This window comes from Callospermophilus lateralis, unplaced genomic scaffold (genome assembly GCF_048772815.1).
Source record: "Callospermophilus lateralis isolate mCalLat2 unplaced genomic scaffold, mCalLat2.hap1 Scaffold_132, whole genome shotgun sequence".
Taxonomy (NCBI): domain Eukaryota; kingdom Metazoa; phylum Chordata; class Mammalia; order Rodentia; family Sciuridae; genus Callospermophilus; species Callospermophilus lateralis.
This window is the reverse complement of record NW_027512489.1, coordinates 1,555,041-1,570,344: the sequence shown is the minus strand read 5'-3', so window position 1 is coordinate 1,570,344 and position 15,304 is coordinate 1,555,041. Positions and strand designations below refer to the sequence as shown.

At 40.5% G+C, this 15,304-nt stretch overlaps 1 pseudogene; it reads left to right on the top strand.

The window, feature by feature from the left end:
* Positions 1-15,304, top strand: part of LOC143640198 (VPS10 domain-containing receptor SorCS1-like) — an 80,036-nt pseudogene that overhangs the window by 46,902 nt on the left and 17,830 nt on the right.

The window sequence follows — 15,304 nt, the reverse complement described above, 5'->3', positions numbered from 1 at the left end:
TCCACCTGCTGTTGTATTCCCAGAGGAATTCTGTTCTCTTCGCTTGTCCTTTTCTCCAAACCTGGATGACTACAACCCAGACATTCCTGAGTGGAGGAGGGACATCAGCAGAGTCATCAAAAAGTCCCTGGTAGAAGTGAGTGCCAAAAGTTCTTCTTTCATTTGGACCCATTTTCTCTCTTTCCTTGGAGAACTTTATGGAAGAACACCTAAAAAGGGACAGGAAAGAGATGGAGCCACAGGAAGCTAGTTCTGAGGTGTGGTGTCACCGGTGCTGAGCCCCCACATGCAGGCCTGTAGCACACACCAGGGTAAAGAGCAACCATGAGGGTCACGAGGTGCTTGTCCCTCACAGAGGTGATTCTGCTTAGAGAGAGTTCACGATGGATGAGGCCTTTAGTGTAAGATGAGCCCCTGTGCATAATGATGGAGGGGCATATGCCAGAGTGTCCTCATGGGCAGGTGTAATTACTAAGAGCAGCCTGGGTGCCAGCCCCACCACTGTGTGCAGTGAGGACTCATACCTGATGGTGGGTCATATGTGCTGCTTCTCTTAAATAAGACATTTCCCTCCTGTACCAGTATCAAGAGGAAGCTATTACTATTTTATTTTCATAGATGAGGCAACTGAGGTTCAGAGAAGTTATAAGACTTTCATAAACTCTCACAGACAATAGGTGACAAAGCTTCAGAATTGAAATGAAGGGCCCGAGTCCAGTGTTTAAGGTTTTGTAATGCAACATGATCTCCTGAGGTTTCTAGGGGCATCCAAGAGGGTACACTTTATCCCTCCCTGAGCAGATGTTCCTGAAGAGTGGGTAAGACACCCTTTGTGGGGGTACCATCTTCCCCGACATACTCCACTTGCAGGAGTAAGCACAGTGGGATAGCAGCTCCTTGGCTGCTTAGACTAGGTGCACAAACCCAGGACATTAGGCATGAGCTGTCTTTTCCTGAGGTTCTAAACCCACACAGAAAACCAGTTTAAGTTTCTGTATATCCTACTCCCAACACATGTTATCACTGATGGAAAATGGTGTTGTAATAAGACCTTCAGAGAACCCTGGTCAGAAAAGAGATCCTATATTAGCCTCTCAGCATTCCAGTCCTCACACCATCACCTTTATTGACATTTGTTTATCACTTAAAATATTCTAGACCCTCCCGTCCATGCTTCATACTGTTTAATGTTAAATACCAAGGATAAGCCTATGAAGCTTGTACTCCTTTTACAGGTATAAGAGACGTCAAGGAACTTGCCCAAGGTCATGCCGCTACAAATTCAGGCTCAGACCTTCAAGGCTAGAATCTCCATTTTGTGGTTTCCTACTGTTCCACAGTACTGCTGTCTGTTGTCTTTCTTCAAGGAGAAACAGGGATGGAAGCCATATTGGGGTAGAGAAGGGGGATCTTCATGTGTCTCCTGGTAATTGCAGTCCAGCTCTGTCTCCATGGCTTCACCAGGCATGCCCTTATTGAAGCTTCAACACTATGGCCACCAGGAAGGGCAGCTACTAGACTAAGGACTTTCTGCATTTGGAGCCATCTTTCCCTGGAGTGACAATTGGTTTCTTTCTCCTGCTATTCAAGCGAGATGACTTACAACTTTTCATGAACCCACCCACAGCCCACTTGGTTCACTCTGCAACCTTCTAGAGACATGGGATCCCCTAGAGACCTAAGTATCCCAGCCAACAATCCAAACCCACCAGGTGATTGTGGGCACCAGCTCAGCAGTGATTAGCCTTCTGGGATGATTTCTCTTCACATTATCTAGAGGTCAGATGTCCTGGGCCACCTCCTTCCCACCAGCTGCCCAGTAGGCCAGAAACCACTGCTCATCAGTATTCCTAAGGCTGCTGCATATTATAATCAGCTAAACAAGAATAAATGTGTTGCTAAGCATCCTTCAAGACAGGGTGGTGGTGGTGGTGGGGGGTGGTAATATCTTTTAGTACCCAAAATTTTCCAGTTACTCCATCCCAGTAGGCAGCTGATCCAGCCTGTGGTCCCCTGGAACCCTGTCTTTGAGATCAGCAATTACACTTGGCTACTTTCCTAAGTCTTAAGGGACACATTGCCAAGTGTGCCCTAACAATCCCTAGAAAATGTACAACTTAGAATCGGTTTATTGGCAGTTTTCTTCCTATTCATTTATGTGAGAGAATTTGGTATAAAATTAGTGGTCCATTCCTCATCAAATTGGCTTTTGCTATTGACATATCATGATGAAATCTTTAATTAAATGTCATTCAGGAAGCATTTTTGTTATAATGAGGATGATTTAATTTAATCTCTGAGTTTACAATCTAATAGGGGCATTAAACAGCATGTGCTCAGCTGTAATGGGAGCTGGTATGTGTGTTTGTCAGGAGAAAGGAGGCCTAGAGTTCAGGTTACCATCACAGGCTTCACTGTGAAAGGCAGCTTCATAAGCCTCACAGCCTCTTCCTAAATGGCCTTGAGCCAGTATTTCACCTGCCCTCAGCACCCATCTTTCCCGGGGTGGAGATAAGGACACATACCTAGATCCTGGCTCAGGAGAGATTTGTCTTGGCTGCTAGGGAGCTGTGGGCAGAGGCTTTACCTGCCTTGTCGTGGATCATGTCATCTCACAGGGTAGCTCCAGTCGAGTGATGGACATGTATGGTTATACACACAAAGTCCTGGCCATCTCATCCCAACCTACAAAAACTCTGAAGGCCAGCCTTTCTCTCCACAGGTCCTTTGAGACTGGACCTACATGGCTGCTCAGTTCCTCCCCTATTCTTGCCTGCTAACCTTCTCTACCCCATAGGTGTTATTCTCAAGCTCTTCTTACTAAGTTCCCTGAACACTAAACTCAGAATGAGCATCCTGAGGCACCAACCTGTGATGTGATTTTTTACCATCCAAATGAGGTGGAACTATACTTGCTTGCTTTATTATTTATTTATTTACTTTGCATAAAACAATATCTATAAGTTACTTAGCAAAATTCCAGGCACACGATAAGGAAGCAAATGTATAAAAAAATTGTGACTGCTTCAAAAATGTAGCTCCAAGACAGTCACCTACTTTAGAAACTAGGGAACAATGTACTGAAATGTGTGGATTTGTAAATGACTCATGAAAGGTAAGCAGAGTTCTATCTGCAAAGGGAGAGAAAAGACATCCTGAGGGAGGTGGCAGGCACACAGAGAAACACAGGTAAAACTTGATGGGGTACACATAAAGATTGAATTGGGATTTCAGTGGTGGATGTTTAAGTGAGAAGGAACCAGTAGGATCATTAGTGTGGAAGAGGACTTGTCAGGGTCTCATAGGATGATTGCATGTAACAGAGTGAGGAGGGCATAATACAGGAGGTGAGTGTAAGGCTTCAGGCTAGGGAATCTGGGAAGGGCCTACTTCCTGTCACCTCAAAGATAGAATGAAAATGGCGGGGGGTGGAATGGCAAGTTCTTTTTTTGACACACTTGTTGGAAGTCCTAGTGAAGAGCCAAGCAGTGTGTTCTGACTGACCATGAAGAGAAAAGATGGGATTATAAATATTGATTCTAGAACTGTCTAGAGAGAGGGATTGGGGAACACCCTGGGATATAAGCTCAAGGGAAAGCTAGAAAAAGGCAAAGAGGAAATTGAGTAATATTTCTAATTTTTAAGAGAAGCGTGAGCACAGCAAGTGAAGAGCTCAGAGTGCTTCATGGAGCAGGACTGGCCATCAGCTTCTGGTACTGGACAGAAGTGAACAGGAGCCCCTGAGGGCTGTCCTAGTTGGGTTGATAATTAGAATATGACTGGTGGATTTGAAGAGTATCTCCACTTGGGTGACAAAGGAAGAAGCTGGGTTAGCATGGATGATGGCCCCGGGGGGCGGGGGGGCAGATAAAGAAGTTAGTGAGGGTCCCTGTTTTCTATTTGAGGAAATATAGGCAGAGAGAAGATAAGCGATGGGTGAGTCTCACAGTGCCGGAGCTGGGAAGAAACCTCTGTGGATCTCTCTGGAGTCTGCACTTGTGATCCAGGGGTGCCTCTCCTGTGCCTTCCTGCCAGGAGCACCCAGGCCTCTGCCTTCATGTCCCCCACACACTTCCCTGTATCTTCTGCCTGAACCCACACCCCAGCTGAATACCTGGTTTCTTTTCACCATTTTCTGCAGGACCTCACCTGAGCCTCTCTTTCTCAGGCCACAGGAATTCCAAGCCAGCACATCCTGGTGGCAGTACAGCCTGGTTTACCCACCACTGCCGAGCTCTTCGTCTTGCCTTACCAGGATCCAACAGGAGAAAACAAAAGGTCACTGGAGGATCTGGAGCAGGTAAGTCCCCTAGCAACCATTTTCAGCTTCTGCTTGCAGTCTGGGTCACCCCACTGCTAGTTCAACCATCACAGCAGCTCTGAGGGGTTCTGGGGAGCAGCGTCTGGGGGCACCACCTCTTTTGGGAAATCTTCCGCTTTCTGGTTCCATTTCTCAGTCACACACTGGTGGCCCTAACTGTAGTTTCACCAAATCAACACATACAGGACCGAATTGCTCATAATGCAAAATACTTGGCAGCATTTATGATTAGTTAGAGAAATCTATGTGCATAGGCATGAAAACATGCCCAAGACATTATGAGAAAAAAATCAAGTAGCTGATTGACACATGGACAAGAAGCCCACTTAGAACTTACTTGACTTCTTTCATTTTGAGTGTCGTGGGAGTCCAATGACACCTGTTATAAAAGCTACAACTTTGATTCAAACACTGATCCTTTTATTATCACTGTGCTAAGATGATCTGATTTGTATTCACAACAATTATGTGATATCTGCTCTAGAGCTCCTCTTCTGGCTATGTGAAGGTTCACCTTCTCTTTATTTCAATCACTTCTGGAGTGTGTGTGTGTGTGTGTGTGTGTGTGTGTGTGTGTGTGTGTCCTGTCCTCTTTGGTCATTTTTTTTTCTTTCTCATCCTTTTAACTTCAAAAGGCTCTTCTCTTTCTGTATTGAGGAAGATATTTTTCTCCTTTATCCATTCAACTAAAATGATTAGTCTTGGTCTGTTGTTCTCATAAAAACCTAAGGATTTGGGTTTCTCAATTCTTTCAGGAACATAGATTTAAAAAGGGATTCTTCTCAACCACTAAATAAGTATTGGATTTGGCTCCTCAAGAACTTGGAGCTTTTTAATTTACTTTGAATAAACCCATAATCCAGTCCCATGATCTCTAGTCTTCCAGGTTGGCCTACGAACTACAATACCCTTACTAACAACAACCCCAAATTAAAGCTCAGTCCACCTCTCAGCATATATTCTCCTTTCAGCTGCTACTTTCTCACCCATCAGAAAAATTGCCTCTCTAATTTTCTCTGTATGTAAATCATGAAGAAAATAGCTGTCCTAGAAGTCCCGGATGAACCCATTTCCTAGCCAGATGCAATTGGAGAGCAGGCGGCAGGTAACCTGTTGGATTTGCATCTGACCTTGCCCTCTGCCATGCTCAGCTTCCCATTATATTCTACAAATTATTATCTGCACTGTAATGTAATAGGAGAAAAAATGAATTATTTCTTACCACAGAATGCTGAGAACCTGAGGGGGAAGTTAATCCTTATCCAAGATATGGACATTTGTAGCTGTTCCTTTTCTGGAAATTTTAGGAATTTTCTATGAAATCCAGATTATAATTATTTTAAGTATGGAAGAGTGTCCAGAGATTGAGCCAGATATTTTCCCAGGCATAAGTCATCCATGCATTTCTATGTTTCATACTGCCCCCTCCTTTTTTTACTGTAATATTTTCTCAATGATTCCATGAGGGGAAACATGGAAAGATGGGTCTATTTGTTAAACATGTTTATACAGGATGTATCTTGCTTTGACTGCAGATTTTTTTTAACTTCTTTTCCTCTCTTCTCTGTCTCTTCTGGGTGCTTCCTTCACAGAGGCACACAGGTTGCTGAGGGAAGGTACTCAAGCAGCCTGAATGAGTCATTGAAAAACCATTTTATCAGAGATCTTAAGGCAGCTGATTCATTTGAAGAAAGACTGTGCAACATAGCACCCAGCACCCATGGGGGGGGGCATCAGCCATTTTGGTAGAAGATCACAAGTTTAGAGAAATGCAAACCAGGCTTCTAGTTTCAGCTCTGATATCCATGTGTCTATTTCATAGTGGAGGAAAATAAGGAACAGAAAAGTTAAATAATATAGCCAAAGTCACAGCGATTCCATAGGGTGTTTGAGAAGATAAAATAAATAATACAGTTGGGGAACTTGTTTTGATAGAAGATATTCCATAAGTGGTAAGTTGATAATAGCTATATTTATGCTTATTTCATAATAGGAAGAGATATGGAAATGCAAATTCAAAGTTAAGGCTTATTAACCAGGCACGGTGGCACATGCCTGTAATCCCAGGGATTTGGGAGGCTGAGGCAAGAGGATCATGAGTTCAAAGCCAGCCTCAGCAACAATGAGATGCTAAGCAACTCAGTGAGACCCTGTCTCTAAATAAAATACAAAATAGGACAGAGGACATGGCTCAGTGATTGAGTGCCCTCTCTGGGCTAAAAAAAAAAAAAAGCCAAATCTCATTAAATGGACCATATAGTCAGGGACGTATGTTGGAAGAGAGGGTGTGGAGAGTAAGCAAGAAAAAAATTAGTGAATGGGATTTCACAAAATGGAGACAAAAACAAGGACAATATGAAAAGGCAAGAATGTATATTATTGATGTGAGTCCATGTAAATATGCAGATTTAGAACAGAAGTCTTATATCATTTTAAAAGAAAATAGGATACCAAGCTAGAGATTGTAGCTCTGATTAATAAGGTTGGCTGCAGTCTCTTCCAGGACTCAAACCAAAGTAAACATGGTGACCACACAGAGCCCCTGAGAAAATGGTGTCTTGGTTGTGCATAACATTATTACCCTGAGAGAAAAGTACAGTAAATCAACTTTTGAAACAATACACTTTTGGAGGGCCTGTGAAATGGGCTGCCCACTGGAAACCTGTAATTTTCAATCTAGGTGGATCTTTCGAGCCTCTGTTCTGACTTAGTCTCTTAAATAACTTCCCAGGGAAAGCAAGTGAGCTTATGAACTCACTTAATTTAGAAGTCCAGAGATTCAGTCCCGGCATGGATGAATTCAGAGCCGTTCAGAAGTGCAGAAGTGTCTACAAATTGCTTCCCTCTGTCTGTTTCTCTCTCTCTCTCTCTCTCTCTCTCTCTCTCTCTCTCTCTCTCTCTCTCTGTTTTTCTTTCCATCACATGGGTGTTTTGGAATGAAGCCTGAACATAGAAAGCAAGGATGGCCACAGCACCAGCTGCCATTTGGCCATTTTTTCAACTCCATCCCACAGACAGCACCAGCCACAGCCCCAGGTTTGCAGTTCTCACCACTCCAGCCTGGGTGAAGTGGGATCTCTTAACCAATCCCTGAAGGCTTGAACAGAGTGCTTTCTGTGACTACCCCAGTGTTTTATGTGCTCTCCACCTCATGGGGTTAGGGCAGCCCTTCCTGAACCAAATGGGCTGAGAGCAGGGCACTCGGTCCCTCACAGAAAGATGAAGGGGGAGGGAGGAGGTCCACTGGGCAGGCAAACACAACTGACTTTCAATTCCATGAAATACACACAAATTAAAAAAAAAATGCACAGAAAATCCAAACAACAGAAATGAACCTCTCCCTTGAAGATTACTCTAAATCTTAGAGGAAAGTTGGGAAGGGCTGACCTCATTCCCTCTCCTCATGCTTTGGCCTCCTTCTTGTAAGCCTAAGTGTGCAGGAGCCCAGAAGGGAAGAACAAGGATCCTGGCCAGCGGGCCCTGAAGAGTGGGAGGTAAAGACCCAGCAAAGGCCCTGAACTCTCTTCCCTGAGCTTCCTGTGGGAGCTTTCCCAGGGGAGCAGAGATGCTGGCTTGGATCGAGCTCTCTTTTCTGTGAAATAAATTGAAAACTCTTCCCTGTGATAGTACTTGATACTGTTATCAGGATCACATGGGCTGAGTTAATCAAGCGACCTTCTTCCAGGAGGCTTCCAGCCAGTCTTTCTTTCAGCTCTCCAGCAACTCAGAAAAGGCTCTCTTGCCCTCCGTGGCCTCTCTAGGGGTAGTGCATCCTGCTGTGCTGAGGCCAAATGCTCAAGCATGGACAAAGCTCAGCCTTCCAGGCACCGCATTTCCCTGCTTTCCTCAAGTCCTCAGGGGTGATGAGTCTGCGCCCTTCTCTCCTGATGGGAGGACGGAAGGTCAAAATGCTCAGGGAGAATTTTTGTGATGCTGTTCTGGGGCGATGATGTTGTTCAGTGTTATCTTTCAGAATCCTTAAAGGCTATGAGAATGTTCAAAAGGAACAAAAAAAGTGCATGTAAAATGTCAATCACAATACATTTCCTTGTCTGTTTGTATTAATTTTCACATTTGACAGATGGCAGAATACAAAATCAAAGGGAGAAAGCAGAGGCAGATATAAACATAGAATAGACTATTGGCAGCATTTTAGAAAACTAAAGATTCACTATGAAATGTAGTTAATACTTCCAGGTTGTATTCTATATCCACCTGGTCTACTTTCTTTGTTCTGAATTTTAATGCAAAGATTTGGATTACAAAGGTACTCTGGAGTTCACAAGGAAGGTCACTGAAATAGGAAACTATAACTAAAAGTAGAGTAGGTAAGAAACGGACCTTTTGGGGGGAAGAAGTTTAAAACTGGTGATGCAGAAAGAATTATTAGGGGTTTGATTTGTTTCTTCTTGTACATCATCCAGGAAACTCCTTCAGCATTTTCATCAAGCTGAATCTTTTCTGATAAGAAAGGATTGGATTGTGTGAACTGTGTTAACTCTTAGGTAGCTTTTGGCTGCATTGCCTCCCTGTGATTTAATCCTGACACTGTGTTGTGTAAGTTGGGGAAAATCTTCCTCCATTGAATATAAGAGAAAGATTCCTCAAATGCTATTTGAAGGTATCTTAAAATGTGACAGCATTAGGATTGACCAAGTGGGTCAGCTCTGGGGTTATCTCAGGCCAGGCTCCATCTCAATTATCTTGCCACAGTGCTTTTTTTATGTTCATTAGGATTTTTGCTTCTCATACCAACATCATGGCTTATCGTTATATTTTGGCCAAGGTTAGCCTTATCATTGATAAATTTTCCAAACCCATTTTTAAACCTATATCTTCACCTGATGCCACTTCTTTGTGCTACACGTTCTATAAATGTGCCAATTGCTCTATTGTTCTTAAACTTCTATTTTTTCATATTTCAATGATTGACATTTTTGTTCTGATAATCTGAGACTGATTATCCCTAATGAATTTAATTAAAAGTGGTTTAGATTTGTGTAGTAATCATCACAGGTGTTGGCTAAATGTTTCCAGCCCACTGCCTGTGTTGTAGTGTAGGATCATACCTGTGTATCTCTTCTGATTGGGCAGAGCCCCAGTACTTATTCAGGCTAATGAATAAGTGATACGTGATACGTGTCACTTCCAGTTTGACAAGTTCAAGTGCCCATAAGCCTTGAGAACTGTTTTCTCCTCCCGAGGTATAGCAAATAGAAATGTTTAAAATGACTGCTCCACTAGCTTGGTTCCCTGTGTGATCATTAAGAAATATCTATCCGCAGTGGTTACTACGTGTCAGCAAGAAGTATGCCTTTATTGTTTCAAGCCTCCGAGAAGTTACCATGCTTCCTTCAGCGCACCCTAGTTGATTCCCACTGCTGTACTTGATTTTCATCTTTTATGAAGAAGGCAAGAAGAAAGTTGGTATTTTTCCTCTAGCATGTCCCCCTAGCTTTTATCCTATTTGTATTGAATCTCCGCTGTTCTCTAATGTGGTAATTTAACTGAAGTGTGGGCTACCTTTGAATAATGTGCATAGTCTACCTAATAAGTAGACACTGGGAATGATTTGTGTTTCTTTGACCATGATTGTTTAGCTACAGTACAGTAGGAGGTGAACTGTGTAGGAGAGCAGCATCAGGAAGATGTCAGTAGAGAGGATAAATGAAATTGGCTAAAAAAAATGCATTTTTAAGGCTATGAACACCAAAACCTTTAATCAAGCTCATGTTTTGGTTTTAATTATTGGGATGTACTTGCTAAGAATGCGTGTTTTGTTTTCCATGTATTTTTATCGGTGCATTATAGGAACACAACTTTACAGGACAGAAAAAGAAATAGAAGTAAATTCTACCTGTTTTGGCAGGTTCAGTCTCCCAGATATCACATATTGTTTCACTTGGATCTTTATCAGGCCAGTGTTTTTGATCTGCTCATTTAGGTCTTGCTGTGCCTCTCTGTGTATTGCATTTATTGTACTCTTCTCAAAGCCCAGATGCTCCCAAATATTACAAAAGGTGCAGACTTGTGTAAATAATGTGACAGTTCTGAGATTAGAAATTGCCTATTCCTGTGGTCCATATTAGTCAGCTGACTTTGGGAATGGTATTTTAACTTGTGTGCTTCATGGATGAATCAGAGATGACAGTAAAGTTAATAAAAGAAACCTTTCTTATTTTCTATCTCCTAAGCCCACTTAGCCAGAACTTTCTCTACATATCTCTGGCGGTCTTTGTCAACTTGTTCACAGACTTTTTTTTTAAATGAAAATTCTCTAGATTACGGGTCAAACAAAGATGAAGTCTAGTCTCAATTCTTCAAATAAGAACTGGGTAAACTTAGGTCTGTCCAGTAATCTCTGTGTTCCACTCCACATAGACACCAGACATGTAGTATTAGGAATAACAGCCAGAAAGAAGCAATTTTATCAAAATAAAGTGCTCAATGCACGTATAATATTCTTAAAAATATATGCAACCAGCTCATGATCTGATGCAAACAATCCAAGATATACATTTCTCCAAGTAACATAGTAAATATTTAAAATGTTGTCAAAATCTGTCAACAGTCTCACAGTAATTTATTTGAGTAGAAAAGTACATGGTTCTAATTGAGGTTATTCTTGTATGGAATGTAAATTTCACTTAGTTTTGTTTCTTATGCACAATTTCTTTCCCACAGAGTATGTGTTCTTTATTGAATGTCCTTTGATGCAAGTTAAATACATGAAATATACTTTCTGCTACCTGATGATTTTTGCACAGCCTGCTTAGTTTTGTAAATGATACAGAAAAAACCAATGAAGCAATGCTAGGAACCAAACACATCTAGGAAGTTAATCATTTTCAGAACAGAGTTTCCTGAAGATTATAAATGAGAAGCATGCAGTTCTGATAAAATCTATTTTATCCTTTGCTTATTTATTTTTCTCTCTTGAGGAAAAACATTTACAGGGATAAGAAATGAGTATAGCTTCACCTGGTTGAAAGAGGAAAGTCTTTCTCTTTCAAGTACATCGTTCTCTTTTGTTTGTGATAATTTCTACATAAAAAGGTAAACTTTTAACTTGCTTATGACAAGTCTTTCATATTGAGTTAAAATAATTTTTATGTAATTACATATGTTCATATATGTATGTATATTAAACATTATTATATGTGCATGTTTGTATCTCACAGACAAAACCTTTATTAAAGAACCATTGTCAGATTCCTATCAAGACCCTATCAATTGAATGATAAGAATAAGATAGGAGGGCTGGGGTTGTGGCTTAGTGGTAGAGTGCTTGCATAGCTCATGTGAGGCACTGAGTTTGATCCCTAGCACCACATAAAAATATAATAATAATAATATCCCAATAATGTTTAAAAAGAGAAAAGAATAAGGTAGGAAAGGACCTTACAGGACATATAGGTAATCCATTTGATGGATTACTGATTAGAAATCCATTCCTCCTATAAACTGGAACCATTCTGGAAGATTGTCAGTACTCAAGAAAAGGAGTATCTTAATAGAGAGAAAAAAGTTGTTTTCAACATAGTTTTAAAAGTCTAATTTTTCTCTGTGGTTTGCCAAATGAAAGCATTTGATGTACTGGTATTACTCAAGATCCCGGGTGTCCATCCATAGTGCATGGAGAATTATCCCAGGCTCCTGTTATTCAGCAGAGAAGTTCATCTTCAGGGCAATTTAGTTCTATTGCCAACCAGGGCATTCTTTAAGGGTCTCTGCTGCCAAACTAAGCCATCAGGCCCTGTTTAATTATTAAAGAGATCAAAAGTGTCATTTTGGCAACTCAGTGAAGAAAATGAAGCTTGATAAATTGAAAAAAAAGGGGGAAATGAAGAATTTTACCAGCATAATGATTCTCAGAAAACATCTATTTACATTTAAATAGTGTATCAAATAAAATATGAACTTTATGATTAAAACAGATTATTAAAAATAGATAAGGATACCAGATAAAAAAAAATAGGAGCGTGATTATCCCTCATAGCTTTGCATAAATTCTTCAAAAGTATAAGCAAAACTGGGTAAAAGTCTACTGTAAACAAATGAATACAATTTTACCATATCTATAAACCTTGCATTGTAATATTTACCAAAACTAAGTTCTGCACCCCATGGTCAGGTTCAATATTCCATGGTCCAGAATTCTACGTTTCTGTCCAGTTCATGTGCCAGCCCAAGGAGCAAATAAGATCACTCCCTCTGTTGGTTACATTTTGTGTTTGTGAATACACTTTGTTTCAACTATACAATTTATTATTTCATAAGAATTTTATGTACCATTCAGTAGTACCCTCAAAGTACCTTGTCTGGGAGAGCAATGGGGTATGGTTTGGGGGAGGAAAGGAAAGGCAAATGAAATCTCATGAATCTTACCAGAATGAGTATATTGGGGTTGTGGCTTAGTGGTAGAGCGCTTGCCTAGCACATGTGAGACATTAGGTTTGACCCCCAGCATAACATAAAAAATAATAATAACAAAAAAGAAGTTTTTATCTACTTCCTTTAAGTCCTTATGCATAACAAATGCTTTCTGAGAAAACTGAGAGTGACTTCTCTAAGGTAACAGAGGGTAAGTTTTAAAAGTAGAAATGATCTTATTTGCTAATATCTTGTTTTTTAGCAATCAGGATGTAAAGTCTGGTCATTCTTAAAAATAGTTCTATCTACATACTCCAGAATATAACTCAAAATCATATAAAACTTGCTTATACAATTTACAGGTATAATGTTGGGATACCTCAATAAGAATAGTAATATTTCTCAGCATTTTTATTCATGGTCAGTGTTAACAGTTTTGATAGCACTAACTATAACACTTCTTCTTTCAGATATCAGAAGTACTGATCCATAAACTCAACCAAAACTCAGTGCACTTTGAATTGAAGCCTGAGGTCCAAGTTCTGGTCCATGCAGCTCACCTAACAGCAGGTCAGTTTCTGTGTCCCAGGACTCTGGCTAGTGACCCTGTCAAAGGGAAAGCCCAGACCTTTGAAAATAGGTGTGAAACTTATTTAATTAAATTTTCTATTCTGTTCAGAAAGCAGACTAGATCTCATAATCCTCTCCTGTGGCCACTAGAGCTACTTACTCCCTATGAATTTAGAGGTTGAAGAGCAACTGAACCTGATATTCCATACTGAACTCCATTTTAAGGGATCACTATCTAGTCCATTCTTTGTGGTCTAAAATTTGCTTTATAGCATACTCAGCTTCTGAATAACATTCTCAGGCTGTATGTTGTGCTTTGCACTGGTGTGATTTATCAGAAAACCCTCCTTTTACCAGAATCATCTACTGAAAGGGGGAGCATCCTAAGTCAAGCTGGATAGACAGCTAGCCTCATGTTTCCAATTCTTCAACTCTGGAGGTACGCCAACATTTCATCATTCTTCTTTCTCTCATAGTTCTCTCCCATAGTTTATTATTTTTGTTTGATTTTCATTTGACTTATTATTTTTTTATTATGTGGCAAATATTGCTCAGATTTTTGGGAGGGGTTTGAAATATTAAATGCTATTTTAAAAAATGTTCATGCAAGAAGAATTGGGTTAGAGCTGGGACCAAGTTGAAAAATAGGAATTTAAGAATTTGGTAATTAACTGAGACTGGTTTGGCCAAGACTTGTGTCAAGATTAGCACTTTTCAAAAATTGAAACAAGGAAGCCAAATTTAAGAGGGTTCAGCTTTTTGTTTGAGATTGATTCTAAGTTAGAACTAGCTATCTGATTTAGAAAAACAATACAAAAAATATTTTAACAGGTGTTAGACTCTATCTACCAAAGACAATAGAGAGAGTTCTCCTTTCACACATGGAAAGACTGACACTTTGAATGAAGGATTTGTGGGATGAGATAATTGCCATAATTTCTCTCTTTCTTTGTTTTCTTTTTCTTTGGTACCAGGGATTGAAGCCAGGGGCACTCGGCCACTGAGCCACATCTCAGCCCTATTTTGTATTTTATTTAGAGACAGCGTCTCACTGAGTTGCTTAGTGCTTCACCATTGCTGAGGCTGGCTTTGAACTCACAATCCTCGTGTCTCACTCAGCCTCCCAAGCCACTGAGATTACAGGCATGCACCACAGCACCTGGTTTTGCCACAATTTCTTTTAATTTGAAATGAACATATTCATTTTGGGTGCCTAGAAGAGAAGCAGGAGGAAGTCTGAAGAAAAGGAGGAAGAGTGAGGAAGAATTCTCACTTCACTTCACCTTCTTTTCCATTTCATCTCCCTTGTAGGGAGGGAAAATGTTTTTTTTTTTTTGTTTTGTTTTGTTTTGTTTTCTTTTGTTTTAAGAAAAGGACCACTGTTTGCAACATTTCATGTCTCATAAGCAGGATCGCTAATACCTTCCCAGGGACCATTATAACATGCTGCTGCATTCCATTAATTGCTCAGCAGATGTTCAGCAGTCATGTTTTAAAAATGTTCAAGCCAGAGTCTGTTGCCAGTGAGAATGGCAATTCATAATTTGGGTTGTCTCCAAGGGAAAAAGAAGTGTCTCCTTTCGGGAATTCACTAGCCTTATTTTGGTTTTTAAATTCCGTTTCCTGTTTTCTTTCATGAGAATACAAGATAAGCATTTGCAGATACCTAAGAATCATCCAAGATTGGTTTTGCTGGTTTCCTCCTACATGTCAGAAAATCTTTAGGAAATTCTCTTTGCAGGAGAGATTTGAAATTGCATGAGAATAGGAAGGAGATGAGAAACATGTTATCAATAAGTTTGAGGAACATGACCTCAGTGGCTCCCTTAGGCATTTCTGACTTTGTGGCTGCCAGTGACCATGTTTAGCAGACAAAGTCTGGGGCATTACAGAATAATCCAGAGAGTTGGAAAGGGAGTAAAAACCATCATGTGGGAATTGGACTGGAAGCACCAGTGTTTTGACCAAAGTGTATCTTTGCTTATGCTATCCCTGATTGGAATATTTTCCCCAACTTCTTCATCTTTCTTCATCCCCTTA